Raw genomic sequence first — 15,607 nt, 5'->3', positions numbered from 1 at the left:
TCAATTGTGGTCATAAGTTGAGACCCTGTAGATTATTTATGTCATCCCCACTAGGTAGACTGGACCAGGAAATGAATTCCATAATTGACTAAAATTATTTTTATTGAGATTGGCTAGCATAACAGAATCTTGCAAGTTTGGTTGTGCCCTCCTCCTCCTCCTCGTTCAGGAAATAGGGGGTTTAAAAGGCTTCAGCCCTATCTATCTATCTATCTATCTATCTTATCTTATCTTATCTTATCTTATCTTATCTTACCTTACCTTACCTTACCTTACCTTACCTTACCTTACCTTATCTATCTTATGGTCATGTTCCTTACTCTACAATTTGGATGGTGAAAACCCCAAGTAAAATCATGTTTCAGTGTTATGATTTTTTTATTGCTATATAAACCTTGTTTTTAGATTATGAGTTTGATGGTTTATTCATTTTATTAGTCTTGAGCTTTTTCAAGAAAAGGCAGTGAGATGCATTTTAAATAAATATCTTCAACTGCTTCTATAGAAACCCAGAGACTCTGCAATAACATTTAATGGGTTATATTTCTCTCTCTTTTTTTCCTTCCATTATGTCTGCTTAGAATACTGAATATAAAACATAAAAATAACCACATATTTCTGCCACCAAGTAAACCGATACCGAAAGGATTTTGTAATACTGAAATAATGCAGTTATAAAGTGTTGTTATAAAAGAAAAAGTATAATCCATTATTGATAAAATGTTAAGGATTGCATTTGGGTGCTTTTAATCTTGTGCACCTACGCTCAAGTGTTTTGTGTTCTTAAATCTCATTTATTTCTATATAGTGTAGACTGTGATCTTGTCCCAGCATATCATTGCTATAGAGGAAATAACTGAAAAGAATTCACATGTTGTTCCTAGCATTTGTAGTTAGTTGTAGTTCTAGTTTATTCGATTTGTATGCCGCCCTATTCCCGAGAGACTCAGGGTGGCTAACCACTAAGGAGGGAAGGGGATACAAATAAAAAAAAAAAAGACAAACAAATTAAAATATAACAACAGTCGCAACTTCCACTGGGGCAAGGCTTTCATCAGCCCGAGGCCTGCCGGAACAACCAGGTCTTCGTGGCTTTGCGGAAAGCCGGAAGGGAGGTGAGGGTCCGGATCTCAACGGGGAGATCGTTCCAGAGGGCCGGAGCAGCCACAGAGAAGGCCCTCCCCCGAGGAGTTGCCAGTCGACACTGGCTGGCAGATGGAATTCAGAGGAGGCCTAATCTGTGGGATCTGATAGGTCTTAGGGAGGTAATCGGCAGGAGGTGGTCTCTCAAGTACCCAGGTCCAATACCATGTAGGGCTTTAAAAGTAACGACTAGCACCTTGAAGCGTGTCCGGAGCCCAATGGGCAGCCAGTGCAGCTCGCGGAGGACAGGTGTAACATGGGTGTATCAAGGTGCACCCACAATCGCTCGCGCGGCTGCATTCTGGACAAGCTGAAGTCTCCGAATACTCTTCGAGGGCAGCCCCATGTAGAGCACGTTACAGTAGTCCAGTCTTGAGGTCTCAAGGGCGTGAGTGACTATTCGAAGGGCCTCCCGATCCAGGTAGGGTCGCAATTGGTGCACCAGGTGAACCTAGGCAAATGCCCCCCTGGTCACAGCCGACAGATGATGTTCTAAAGTCAGCTGCGGGTCCAGGAGGTCTCCCAAATTGCGAACCCTTTCTGAGGGGCGTATAATTTCACCCCCCAGCCTGAGAGATGGAGTAAATGGCCAATCTTTGGGAGGGAGCATCAATAGCCACTCGGTCTTGTCGGGATTGAGTGCAAGCTTGTTCATTCCCATCCAGACCCTGACAGCCTCCAGGCACTGACACATCACTTCAACCACTTCACTGAGTTGGCACGGGGTGGACAGATACAGCTGTGTATCGTCCACATATTGGTGGTATTTTATCCCGTGCCGACGTATGATCTCACCCAGTGGCTTCATGTAGATATTAAATAGGAGGGGGGAAAGGACCGAACCCTGCGGCACCCCATAGTTTTTTTTTTTTTTTGGAATTTGTTTTTATTTTTAAACATAAAAAACAACATAAAAAATCTCATCCATTACATACAGCATGTCATTTGGTCACATATTCTCGTTTAACAATATTTTATTCAATTTTTCAATTTTCACATTCCATTTGCAATCATTTATACACAGGGTATTTACTATAAGCAAAGAAGAAAAAAAAAGAAAAAAGGAATAAAACGAACAAATAAAAAGGAAACACAACTCATCATTCACAACCCCACCTAACCCTTGCATCCTCCATACACCCCATCTACCCCCTCCAACTTTCCTTTCTCCCTCTAACACTCCGCTCCTACTTCCCTTTCCCCTCAAACCTTCCTTCTCCCCTTACTCCCCAGACACCCTCCTTACATACTCCTTACATTCCCCTTACTCCTTCCTTACTCCTCCCTCTTCCTTCCCTCTACCTCCCTCCTTGGTGTATGCCTTTATTCGAGTGTTGTTTGATCTAATAAAAGTAAAGTGAACCAAGGAAATAATAATAATAATAATAATAATAATAATAATAATAATAATAAAAAAAAAAGAACCACCGTATATAAATACATTCTTGTTCTTATTAAGACTATGTTAACACCCCCCCACCCCACCCCCCACAATCCCCATCCCTAATCCTCCCGGCTTCCCAGGGCCCACACCTGGCACTACCTTCTATCTAAAATATCTTGTATACATATGGATTAAAAAATAAAAGTAATATATCAAAAGAAAAAGAAAAGCAGAGAAAGAAAAAAAAAGGAAAAAAAGAAAAGAGAAAAGAGAAAAAAGAAAAAAAGAAACCACTCTTTGTGTTGATCTCAGCCCCCCATCTTTATCTATGCTTAAATAGTATAAATCATTCTATCTATATTTTATTCTCGTCTCTTACTTCTTTGCTATTTACCCCGATCTTCTGTAGACTCTCCCGTTCCCTTCCTAAACCTCATGATCCCTTCCAATAAGATTTAAGCAGCATGGTTCATGCCATATATTCAAATATAACTTTACAGACAAGTAATCAAACTTTCCCTTCTAGTAAAATTTAAACAACGTAAATGATCTTTCTTTGCCCCTTTTTCAAACAGTAATTCAAAATAATCTAACCAGATTTCCCCTTCTTAGTAAAGTTAAGCAGCGTAGATCAGATATTACTTTACACAGGAATCAATTTCTATCTTAAGATAATTCCAACCGACTTCCCCTTCTAATAGGATTTAAATAACTTAGTTCATTCCACATGCATTTTACCCTCATCCCCCACTTGTCTGATATTTACCACTATCAAATTTATACTAACATTTGTTTAAAATATAACTCAGAGCGATTTGTAGCATGAATCATTCCACATATTCCAATAATACTTTCAGCAAGAGTCAGTTAACCTTCTATTTTAAGGTAGTCCCTTCTAACAAAGTTTAAACAACATAAATCATTCCGCATTCTTTTTACAGTTATCTTAAGATAATCCCAAGCGGCTTCCTGTTCTAATAAGCTTTAAACAACGTAAATTTTGCCCTCTTCCCTTGCTTGTCTGATATTTACCACAAATAACGTAGTTCATTCCACATGCATTTTACCCTCATCTCTTGCTTGTCTAATATTTACCACTATCAAATTTATACTAGCGTTTATTTAAGAAGTAACTCAGAACTATTACAACCAACTTTCCCTTCAAATAAAAGTTAAATAGCATGGATCATATTCAAATAATACTTTCAGCAAGAGTCAGTTAACCTTCTATTTTAAAATAGTCCCATCTAACAAAGTTTAAACAACATAAATCATTCCGCATTCTTTTAACCACTATCAAATTTATACTAACATTACTTTAGAATCTAGCTCAAAGTAGTTTCACCCAGCTTTCCCTTCTGATAAAAATTAGTCCACTTTTTCTACCGGAGAGAGGTCTCAAACCCCCATTCAGTCCTCAACTTTAGGAAGTCTTTTGAAGTATCTAAATTCTCGATCTGCGTTCTTCTGCTTCTCCGAGGGAGGAGGGGCTGCCCCCTCCATCTTGCAGCCGCATGACCAGCCGTTTGCTTTCTCCTTCCGCTTGTCTCTCCTCTCTTCCAAGCGCGTCAGGAGGTCCCGCCTTCAGAATCCTACAATAGAAATCTTGAGCCTCCGAAACAGAGTTAAGACGAAATCTTTGATTCTCAAATGTAACCGTGATGCCGGCAGGGGCCTCCCATCTGTATCGAATCTGTTGACTCCTAAGCTCTTTGGTTAAAAAAGTGTAGTCCCTTCTTTCTCTCAACATCTGAAAAGGTATATCTTTGAAGACAATCACGTCCTGGTCATCAACTTGGAGACTGTTATTATGAAACTTTTGCACAATCGCGTTTCTAGATTCTTTTGTAGAGAAATGTATAATTATGTCCCTCGGGAGCTGTCGCTGTTCCGCTATCAATGAGTTCTGGCGATAGATTTTCCGAATCTGCCAATCAAAGTTAAGTCCCGGGCTTCCCAGCGCATGGCTGAAGGCTTCAGCAAAATCAGTATGTATATGCTGAAGATTTGAAGTTCACCAAAGCCATAAAAACATTAGAAAGCAAACAATTGTTCTTATGTTAAAACCTCAAACACACTGAAGCCAAAGGTTCATATACTGTCCTTCCAAAAGAAGAAGAGAAGAAATTTTCATAACAAAACAATAATATAGTTTAAGGCTTGACATTTAGCAACCATTGTGCATAAAGACTTCTCCATAAATTATAAGGATTAGGTCATCCGTTAAAAGGCTGTTCTTACTGCACAACTATCAAAACGTTTTCTGTGGCAAAGCAGAAAGTTGAGGGGCCTAGGGGTCGATCTCTGTCCTCCGACCAACACCAACTGCAACCTGTCCGAGAGGTAGAAGGGGAACCACCGAAGAATGGTGCCTTCCACTCCCACCTCCCGCAACTGCTGCAGAAGGATACCATGGTCGATGGTATCGAAGGCCGCTGAGAGGTCAAGGAGCACTAGGATAGAGGCATAGCCCCTATCCCTGGCTCTCTAGAGATCATCGATCAGCGCAACCAAAGCAGTTTCTGTGCTGTAGCCAGGCCTGAATCCAGACTGAAAGGAATCCAGATAATCGGTTTCATCCAAGGACCGCCGGAGTTGAAAGGCCACCACTTTCTCAACAACCTTCCCTACAAAGGGGAGATTGGATACTGGACGGTAGTTACTCAAGATGGCTGGATTCAAGGACGGCTTCTTCAGGAGGGGTCTCACCACCGCAGCCTTTAGAAGGAGCGGGAAGGATCCCTTCCGGAGAGAGGTGTTAACAATCGTCTGGATCCAGCCACATATCACTTCCCTGCTGTTCGCGACCAGCCAGGAGGGGCATGGATCCAGAATACAAGTGGAGGCACTCATCTCTCCCATGGCTTTGTCCACTTCCTCAGGCGTGACAAGTTGAAACTCAATCCATAAATTCCACTCAAGACCTTCCCCCGGTACCTCGGCTGGCTCTGAGCAATTGGAGTCCAGGTCTGTCCGAATCCGAGCGACTTTATCCGCTAGAAACTGAACGAACTCCTCAGCTCTACCTTATAAAGGGTCATCCGCATCCCTCCCTTTCAAGAGGGAGTGGATTATTCTAAACAAGGCGGCTGGGCACGATTCAGCGGACGCAATAAGAGCGTCAAAATGCGCACATTTCGCCGCTCGTATTGCCGCAAGATAGGCTCTGACATAGGCTCTAATCAGTGCTCGGTCTGACTCAGAGTTATTTGCCCTCCAGCGGCACTCTAGACATCTCTTTTGGCGCTTCATCTCCCGGAGTTCCTCAGTAAACCAAGGGGCCCTCCTGGATCCGCTACCTCGGAGAAGCCGTAAAGGCGCAATCCGGTTTAGAGCCCCCGCCGCCGCTATATTCCAAGCAGCAACCAAGGCCTCCACCGGACTGTGGACGAGAGCATCAGGTATACACCAAGCACCGTCTGAAATCCCATAGGGTCCATCAGGCGCCTGGGGTGGAACCACCTAATCGGTTCCTCCTCCCTACAGTGGGGGATTGGTTTCCGAAAGTCAAGCCTCAGTAGGAAGTGATCAGACCATGACAAGGGCAAGATCTCAATACTGCTCAAATCTAGATCACATCTCCACTGCTCCGAGAGGAATACGAGGTCAAGTGTGTGACCCGCTGAGTGCGTCGGCCCCCGAATTACTTGGGTCAAGTCCATGGCTGTCATGGAAGCCATGAACTCCTGTGCCCCATCAGAGTGATCACCGAGCGAAGGCAGGTTGAAATCCTCCAGTATCATAAGCCTGGGGAACTCAACCGCCAGCTCGGCTACAGACTCGAGGAGCGAGGGGAGGGCTGCTGCAACGCTGTTGGGAGGAAGGTATATTAGCAACAAGCCCACTTGACCCCCAAGGTCCAACTTCACCAGCAAGGACTTACACCCGACAAGCTCTGGAGCAGGGATCCTATGAGGAACTAAAGACCCTCGGATGATGATAGCCACTCCCCCACCCCTTCTCTGGGGTTGCGGCTGATGAAGCACCTGAAAACCCTCTGGGCACATTTCCGTGAGGGGGACTCCTCCCTCTGGGCCTAGCCAGGTTTCAGTAATACATGCCAGGTCTGCTCCCTCATCTAATATTAGGTCCCAGACGAGGGGAGCCTTGTAAACCACAGACCTGGCATTTAGCAACAGCACCTGAGACGAGGGCCCTGACAACTCTCGCCATCTGGCCTTGGAGTGGAACTAATAGGGCCGGAAGGAGGGATCACTGTGACGTAGCGGACTCTCCTTCCCCGGTAATGGCTAGCCCTAAAGTTCCCGCCATACCTGCCCCTCCCCGTCATGACCGTAATGCTCCGGCCCATTCCCGTGTCCGTAGTCCCCATTCCCCCCCCCGGTTGCCGCATTCTTCGGCAGGCCAGTTAACACAAGCATTCTAAGGCTGGGATTGGGCCTGGGCCCCCTAAAACTTCTGCAGTAGCACTCAGTGTAGGAGGCACCAGGTTGTAGACCCAGCCCTCTCAAACATACACATCCATACACCCAAGCAATCCCCACGTAACAGTTAAAAACACAAAATACAACAGTAATAGGTTAATAAAAGTGGGCTCATTCATTCAGTCACACCCATACCACATGCACTCCCCATACCATTTAAAGGTTGTGAAATAGTGCAAAATTAAGTTTGTGCAATATCGTCCTAGTGTAGCAGAGGAGGCTAATGTTCCAGTCTTCTCCAACAGGGAGAGCAAGGTCCAAAAGTCTGGAACAGTTGGAGGGTTAATGTCAGTTGGAGGGAGGTAAAAGCAAGCTCTCTGCCCACGTCCTCTTCGTCCCCTGCCCTCTCTTTCTGCCAGGATAGAAACGCAGATAGTAAGCAGGAGCACAAGCAGGAATCTCAAGGAGGCCGGAAATAGAGTCAAAAGTCCCGGCTCACTCCACAATGGTGGTCCGGAGGACAAAGGCAGGGGCAGGGATGGCCGGAAGGCAAAAAAGCCGTAGATGGCAACAGTTATAGCAACGAAAGCCGAGGAGCCGGTCATGGTCGTCAGACGGCCGAGATTACAATAGTCAGAGCACAACCCCCCTGGCAGTCAGAATAAAACCAAAGGACTCCGTCCACGATGGAAGGGGGGAGGGGGAGGAGAGGGGGGGCTTGGTTGGAACGTCCTGTACTTTGTCCTGTACTTGCTGCAATTCACATAGAAAAGTGATACATGCATGAAGCAAAGAAGAATTTTGCTTTTCAGCGAGCTTGTTACAGAGCCTCATCATTGGAAGCTTTCAAGAAGAGACTAGACTGCCATCTGTCTGAAATGGTGTAAGGTCTCCTGCTTGGGTGGGTGGGGGGCTGGACTAGATCACTTACAAAGTCCCTTCCAACCACTGGTGTGATTCAACTGGTCTAACAACTGGTTCACTGAGTGTGTGCTTTGCACATGCGTGCTCGCTTTGCTCACGCACGCACCAAACATGCACTTTGCTCGTGCGCAGTGATTTTAAACAAAGCTAAAAAGCTTACTTTCTACTGCAGCCCTGGTGAGTAAAACAGCTGAGGCACACCAACCGCTCTGCTGCGCCTATCAACTGGGCTAAAAAAAGAGAATATAGGTTGGTATAGCACAGGGGTGGGTGTGTCCACCTGAAAGTTGGAGTGAACCAGTTGGAGTGAACTCAGCTGATCTTCGGAGCTACCGGTTCACTTGAACCGGTCCGAACCGGTAAAATCTCACCCCTGCTTCCAACTCTGTTGTTCTGTTCTGTTCTAAGCCTGATGATGAATACAACTGAGAAAGAGTGATTGGCCAAGGTATCCAGCTCTTTTCCTTGCCTAAAGGAGGATTAGAACCTCAGGCCCCCTTGCTCTGGTCTAGCATCTTAATTATTACCCCATCCCATCATTAAAATAATTTAATTATTTAAATTGCCGCGGGGGTTAGAATGCAGTACTGCAGGTTACTTCTGCTGATCACCGGCTGCCTGCAATTTATAAGTTCAAATCTCACCAGACTCAAGGTTGAGTCAGCCTCCCATCCTTCCGAGGTGGGTAAAATGAGGACCCAAATTGTTGGGGGCAACATGCTGACTCTATAAACCGCTTAGAGAGGGCTGTAAAGCACTATGAAGCGGTATATAAGTCCAAGTGCTATTGCTAATTCTCCATTGTAAAAAGAAAATGCAAATTCAGTTGTGAGCTTGACTTCATGAACATCTCCAAGGACTTCTGTCTGCTACAAGTTACTTATTTTTGTATTTTCTGGTTGAAGTGCACCAGAAGTCCCCCTTGTTTCATGTTCCAAGGCTTATATATTAGAAACTCTTAACAAGCAGTCCTTGACTTAAAGGCACAATGGAGACTAGAATTCCTGTTATTAAGCAAGGTGATTGTTAAATGAATCACACCCAATATTATGCCCTTCTTTGTTGTGGTGGTTAAGTGAATCTATGGTCGTTAACAGAATTTGACTTCTCCCATTGAATTGCCAGAGTCTCCCTAAGAAGGTTGCAAATGACAATCCCAGGAGCCTGGAACTCCGCAACCATCGTACATATATGTTGGTTGCCAAGCACCTAAAATCTGATCACGTGACAGTGGGGATACTGCAGTGGACATAAGTCACTTTTTTCAATGCCATTGTAACTTTGAAAGGTCATTAAATGAATGGTTGTAAGCCAAGGACTACCTGTGTTTGCAAACTAAATCACTTCAAAATAGTAATGACACTTGAATATTCTCACTGAAGGCTTCTGCAGTGTGTGATAAAATGCAGTGTTTGTAAATCACTAGTTTAGATATTGGATCATATTCTGTATGGTGGTGCAGTTGTTAAAATGCTGTATTGCAGTCTAACTCTGCTGACGGTCAGCAGTTCAATCCTGACTCAAGGTTGACTCAGCCTTCCATCCTTCCAAGGTGGGTAAAATGAGGACCCAGATTTTTGGGGGCAATATACTGACTCTGTAAATCATCCAGAGAGGGCTGTAAAACACTGTGAAGCAGCATATAAGTCTATGTGTTATTGCTATATGTTTTTTTTTATTTATTAATTAGATTGTTAACCTGCCTTTATTATTTTATAAGAACTCAAGGCAGTGCTCATAGCTAATACTCCTTCCTCCTCCTCTCTTCTCCACAATAACAAACCTGTAAGGTGAGTTGGGCTGAGAGGGAATGTCTGGCCCAAGTCTTCTTATAAAGTGTTCTTTGTATTGAAGATATATTTTTAACTCTATGATGTAGATTTTCTTACTTCAGAAAACTCTGAACTCTTCCAACTTTGCACTGTACTTCATTCAAATCTGCCTTGCATTGGGCATATACATTTTTTAAAGAGCCAAAGTGACTTTATTATCTGAGGATTGACTCCTAAAGGTTCCTAGCTAGCCCTTTGCTTATTGAACTCTATCAGATGTTTATCTCATCTATCGTATTGTTAATGATGCCCTGAAAGCATTATAGACATTTTTATAAAGTTCTGCATTGATTTCTTAATGAACTACTTGGCTAAAGGCATGTTATTGTATCCAAAGAGTTTTGTGGTATTCCTATAAATAAATATAATAAGTATTCCCTGAATTCTCAGCCTTTAGCAATCATTAAAGGACTTCATATTCTATAAAAATCAATTATCTCTATGTCAGTTACACAGAAACACAATATATTAGATAATAATGCAATAAACCCTCTTTGTAGAAGTAGGTATTTTAATATTAAGTTACAATTCTAATAACAGAATTGGTGGAAATAGTATTTAACATTAATTTCCCCACCCACATAGCATTCAAGAGATTTCTGCACCATTTTACAAGAGTTTATGTAATTTCTTTTATAGGAATTAATAGTATTATAATTATAAGTCTTATATAGACAAATTGAAATTTGTGTTTTTTCTCTTGATGTGTCATTTACATCGTAATGAAGTGACAGATGACAGCTGTGATTATGTTTTTTTAGAATTTTTGATGAAGCCTATAATAATAATACCTTAGTGATTAGCCATAAGAATCTATCCAAATATGAAATACAAATGAACAATAAGAAAGACATAGATTGACACTCAATCAACCATCAAGAAGTAAACAATATCCCATCAAGGAACTAGCAACCAGACATACAAGCTAACAATAAACAATAGCCTAATCAAGGAATCACCAAAACCACTCCAACCAACACTGACAGGGCAAGCCACTAGCATATAAAAAATAAAACCCAACTCCTTGTAGTACTGATGATGTTACCTAGTTTGATAATGAAATGTCTGCAAGAAAACAACTAATCTCAGAAAGCACCAAGGACTCCTCATTTTAGTCTTAAACTACAAATATTCTCTTTGATTGATACAATATATATTATGTATAACAAAAAAAATTTGTAATATTTCTCTATCACCCTACAATTTACCCCAATCAGATCCATATATGCAGTTCTCATTTGTACTGTTCTGTTCAGATGAAGGGCTCTGCTATATGTAATATTTGGTTTTTGACCACACATAAAATATGATGTTTTAATGTATGAATCCCAACAGCCATTTCTCTGATGTGTGACCCAAGGTATATAAGAAAGCTCTCTTTCTTATACAGTTGGCATTCAAATAATATATAAGCTGAATCTCCACAAATATATAAACATTCTCATAAGAAACTTGTTTAAGCCTTTCATATTCCATTATGTCCTGCTGCTCAAATCAAGCTTGAATAACACCCCATAAGATGGTGGAGCATTTCTGTATTTATATATTATAATCCATTTTAGTGTGAGAGCCTCATTAGCTATATTTCTACAATTAAGTAGAATTAGTTCATCTAGTCGCCATACCTGAACTGGTTAACTATATATATATAGTTGATGTAGAATTCATAAAACATAAAATGAAGAAAGAGGTAAAATGAAGTAAGAAGCCTCAAAAGCCTAACCTAATAACATTGATTTTAGGTAACATCTGGGTGGGGGGGGGGATTCTTTCATGGGAATTATTCAAATGTGCAAATTTTACCCCTTTAATCTGAATGGTATAATCCAGGAGTGATGTCATCATTCCAATGTGTGTCTCTGTATTTAATAAGAGAAAGTCACATTTTTTCTTAGTACTTATTAATTTGTTAGATTTATATTCTGCTTTTTCAATCCCACACTCTAGATCGCCTATTTACCCTACAACAGTCCCTTTGTGGGGTGGATAAATCCTGAGAGAGAGTGACTGGCCCAGAATCACCCATAGTTTTCCCATGGCTTAGAGTGGACTAGCACTTCCTCATACAAGTTCAGCACCTTAATTCCTATATTAGGCTGACTCTCTCCAACTGCTTAGACATATTACATATTAAATATTATTTAATATGCATCAGTCAGCAGCAGTACAGCTGCTGATTATTTTGGAAAATAATTGAACACATTAAGTTGCTCAACTTAAGTTGAGGTTACATATGGTTTCTTTCTGGGATATAAATCTGCTGAAGAGGACAGTATTTGGCAGCACTGATGAAATTAATTTTTCTATCTTAGCTAGTACCTTCATTGTGATAAATACATTTCTGTATATGAATTGTATAACTACTCTGATATATATGTTCCGCTTCTCTCCTTTCATTTGATAAAACCATAAAAATCTTCCAAGCTTGTGCTGTACACTCTGCTTTATTATTATGCAAAAAATATGTGGTGCTTTTATATAGCATTTGTTCTTTTTTGCATTTCTCTTCAAATAAACATATTTTTTGCATTCTGTTCTGTGGTGGATTTTGATCAACTACAAGAATCTGTAAAAGCATCTGTAATTCTCATCGGTCTGAGCTTTAGGTTTTTTTCACCGTGCAAGAGTGCCATCATAAATAAAGAATACAGGTCTAGCTTAAAAGAAATAATGTATTTATTTGTTATAACAGCAGTTAGTGCAGTAACAGAAAGACAGGGCTTGCTTAGTTGCTAGAGTTTGGGAATAATAACAAAACCATGATATATTATGCGTGTACAGAGTTTGCTTTCCTCAAGGCCTGCTATACTGCCTCATTATGGCAGTGTGCCTAGGAGGGTTTCTTAATTACTAACATACTCTTGAAAATATCAACATTACACCTGTATACATGGAGATCACCAGATGCTCAGGAATCAGGTCAATTATATTATTGACACAAGGAGGTGGAAGAACTCTGTTATTAACAGTGACGATGTGGCCAGGGTTGACTATGGAATAGATCACAAACAGCTCATATTCATGTTTCAAGTTAAGATAAGGTGAGAGAAGAAAGACAACCAGTCTGTAGAATATGAACTTGAGTACCTTTGGAATCACTTTGAAGTCCTCACTCCATTGATAGGGGACCTGAAGTACGATACTATAGGATGAACTTAAAGAAGTTGTTAAGGATGGATGTGAAAACACACTGACAAAGATCAGGAAACAGAGGTAAAGGCAAACTGGGTGTCAGAAGAGTGAAAATCACCAAAAAGAGACTAGAAGCCAAAGAGAAGAAAGACAAAGATCTCACATAACAACTTAACGAAGAATTTCTGAAAGTTTTTTAGAAGAGACAAGAAGCGTATTACAGTAACATCTGTAAAGACATTGAAGATAGACGCAGGCATTTAAAAAAAACCAAGTCTTCTAAAAGGTCTCTGAATTCAGAAAGAAGTTTCTAACCTTGACTTGGTATGCTAAAGGACACCAGAGAATAGATAATAACTGCTTCAAAGAAGATCAAAAATAACATTGAAGTACTACACTGAAATCTGAACAACGGAGATATCAGCATCTAAGTTATCTTAAAAGGCATTCCCTAGTTAGAAGATGCTAGGAAATTCTAGTAATGAAAAGTAAGATGCACAATGAAAAATATGGGTAAGATTAAATAGAAAGCCCAAATTAATTGCAACAGGTACTTCAACCAGCCTTCAGCAGCATAACATACACAAACCTATCTCTGCTGAAATCTAATCCTGGGGTAGATGGAAGGAAAACGAGCAGGACAAATGTCCTAGAGAAAATCTATCTGTAGGTTGCTAAGAGTAATCACAGGGGTTTGAGTTGTAGCATATAGCTCTCCACAGTTACATAAATGGGTGAAATTTTATTCAGTCATTGTCTATATGATGTATCATCTATCTGCACACATGTACCAAATATAAGTGTATACATATATATAAATGTATATACACCAGATAAAAATTAACATGTCAACTAACTTCAAATTTTCAGAATAAATGTTAACCTTTTAAAAACTACAGATCAAATACATTGTTTGAAACATTTTGGTAAAAGAAACACTAACAGCAAATATTGCCATGAATATTGATAACTTTTTAAAACTGTACAATAAACAGATTGCATTAGAAATATTTTGATAAAAGATACACCAGCAGCAAATATTGCTATGAATTATGTCAGTTACAGGATGTGTAACGAAATTGAAACTAAATTGCTGTAGTTGGAGGTTTATGAAAGGATGTGTTTGAAGATGGTGATCTAACATCATTTCATCTGGCAATGTAGAAAGAATAGATATTATGCAGAATTTTTTAATGAGAATCAGGCGTTGCCAGAAAAATGTACTGTCCCGTAAAAGAGAACTGTTCTTTATCATTATGATTTCCAAATGTATGGAAAAGACTTTAATGAAAGACTCCAACATCCTTTGAAACTATAGGTAAACACTATCTACCAAGTCACCATTATCTACAGACATACAGTAATGATACACTCTACAACTTTAAAAGGCTAGAGAGAGACATTTAATTTTATGTAAGTAATTTGTTTTTTTAACAAGACCCATTGTAGATACCTTGATAACTTTAATACGTTATTTTCCATAAGCTTATCAGAACAAACTTATTAAATTAATTAGTCTTGATCTTTTCCTGGATTTCTTCTTAAGCCTAGGTGTTGCATTTGCCACTAGGGAAAAGTTACATATTTTAATTAAAAAAATAAATAATTCCACATTTTAAAATTTAAGAACTCTTGGATTGATACTATTACAGTAGAACCTCTGGTCACAACCATAATTCATTCCATAGCTTTGGTCGCAAACTGATTTTGTCGTGACATGAACTTAATTTTGGAAATTTGGTGCTGTAAAAAAAATGGCGCGGAAGGGGAAATAAGTAGCAGGGGTGTGTGTGGATTTTTTTGGTCAGAATCTGATTTCCCGATTTGGTCGTGGTCAGAAGCATTCGTGGCCAAAGTTTCTACTGTATGTGGTATTTCTCAATATTAGTTTACAGTCCATATGGGCAATTATTTTAGACTTAGAAACTATGCAAACAAAAACATACTCTAATCCTCTTGGTTATCGCACCACACAGAAACAGAAAGAAAAGGAAAAGAGAGGACAGGAGAGAAGGAAGAGGAAAAGGCAGAGGAAAGGGAAAGGAAAAAAAAGGATAGGAAAGAAGAAAGGGAGGAAAAGGAAGGAAGGAAATGGAGTAAAATTTTGGGAAATGTGCTGTGCAAAAATAAAAAAATAAGCCTTTCTGATTATTTAAAGAATATCATCTAGAAGAGTTGCAGATGTAATGCAGATGCAGCCTAACAAAATATTAAGGTGTTTCTTTAATAAATATTTCTAGACATTTTAACTTGAGTAGTGCCATAAGTGGCAGAACATTTTCAACTGTTGCCTTCTGTAATTATTACTGTTTTATGAAATGTTTGTTGTATGTATATTGCTATTTAAGACAGTATGTTTCATATTCCTCCTACTTGGTAAGATACAGGCAACAATATGTTGGCCTGCAAGGCACTCTCAGGTTTAGAAATCCTGGCTTGCATAGAATAACCTGAGCATAAAATTGGGTTTTGGTTATGCTTGTGAGGTAAATAATGTGAACATGGAAAAAAAGAAAAAATATGGAAGAAATCACTGTTAAAATGTAACAACTCAGAGAAAGTACTAACATATATTATTAAATTTTATTGAATGCCATAAAAAATGGAAATAGTTGTGAAGAAATAAGATTTGAAAGCTGCTCTAAACAGTGTGAAAAGACTTAAGTATGAAAAAAGATGTTTGATAGAAAGTTGAAGTGGAAAAGAATGTGTGATAGAATGTAGTCCAGATTCTCGGAATGAAGGAAATACATTCCAGAGGAGCAAGAGATATTTCACTTCAGATAGTTCCTGTGAGTGAAAAACAG

General features: G+C 40.0%; 1 protein-coding gene across 5 annotated transcripts in view; it reads left to right on the top strand.

Moving 5' to 3' along the window:
- CFAP20DC (CFAP20 domain containing) overlaps positions 1-15,607 on the top strand; it is a 184,933-nt gene that overhangs the window by 26,117 nt on the left and 143,209 nt on the right. The gene's annotated exons all lie outside the window — the stretch shown is intronic.

This window comes from Thamnophis sirtalis, unplaced genomic scaffold (assembly GCF_051295495.1).
Source record: "Thamnophis sirtalis isolate CommonGarterSnake01/CBP01778 unplaced genomic scaffold, rThaSir2_p1.2 scaffold_3, whole genome shotgun sequence".
Taxonomy (NCBI): domain Eukaryota; kingdom Metazoa; phylum Chordata; class Lepidosauria; order Squamata; family Natricidae; genus Thamnophis; species Thamnophis sirtalis.
This window is presented reverse-complemented; position numbering and strand designations above follow the sequence as displayed.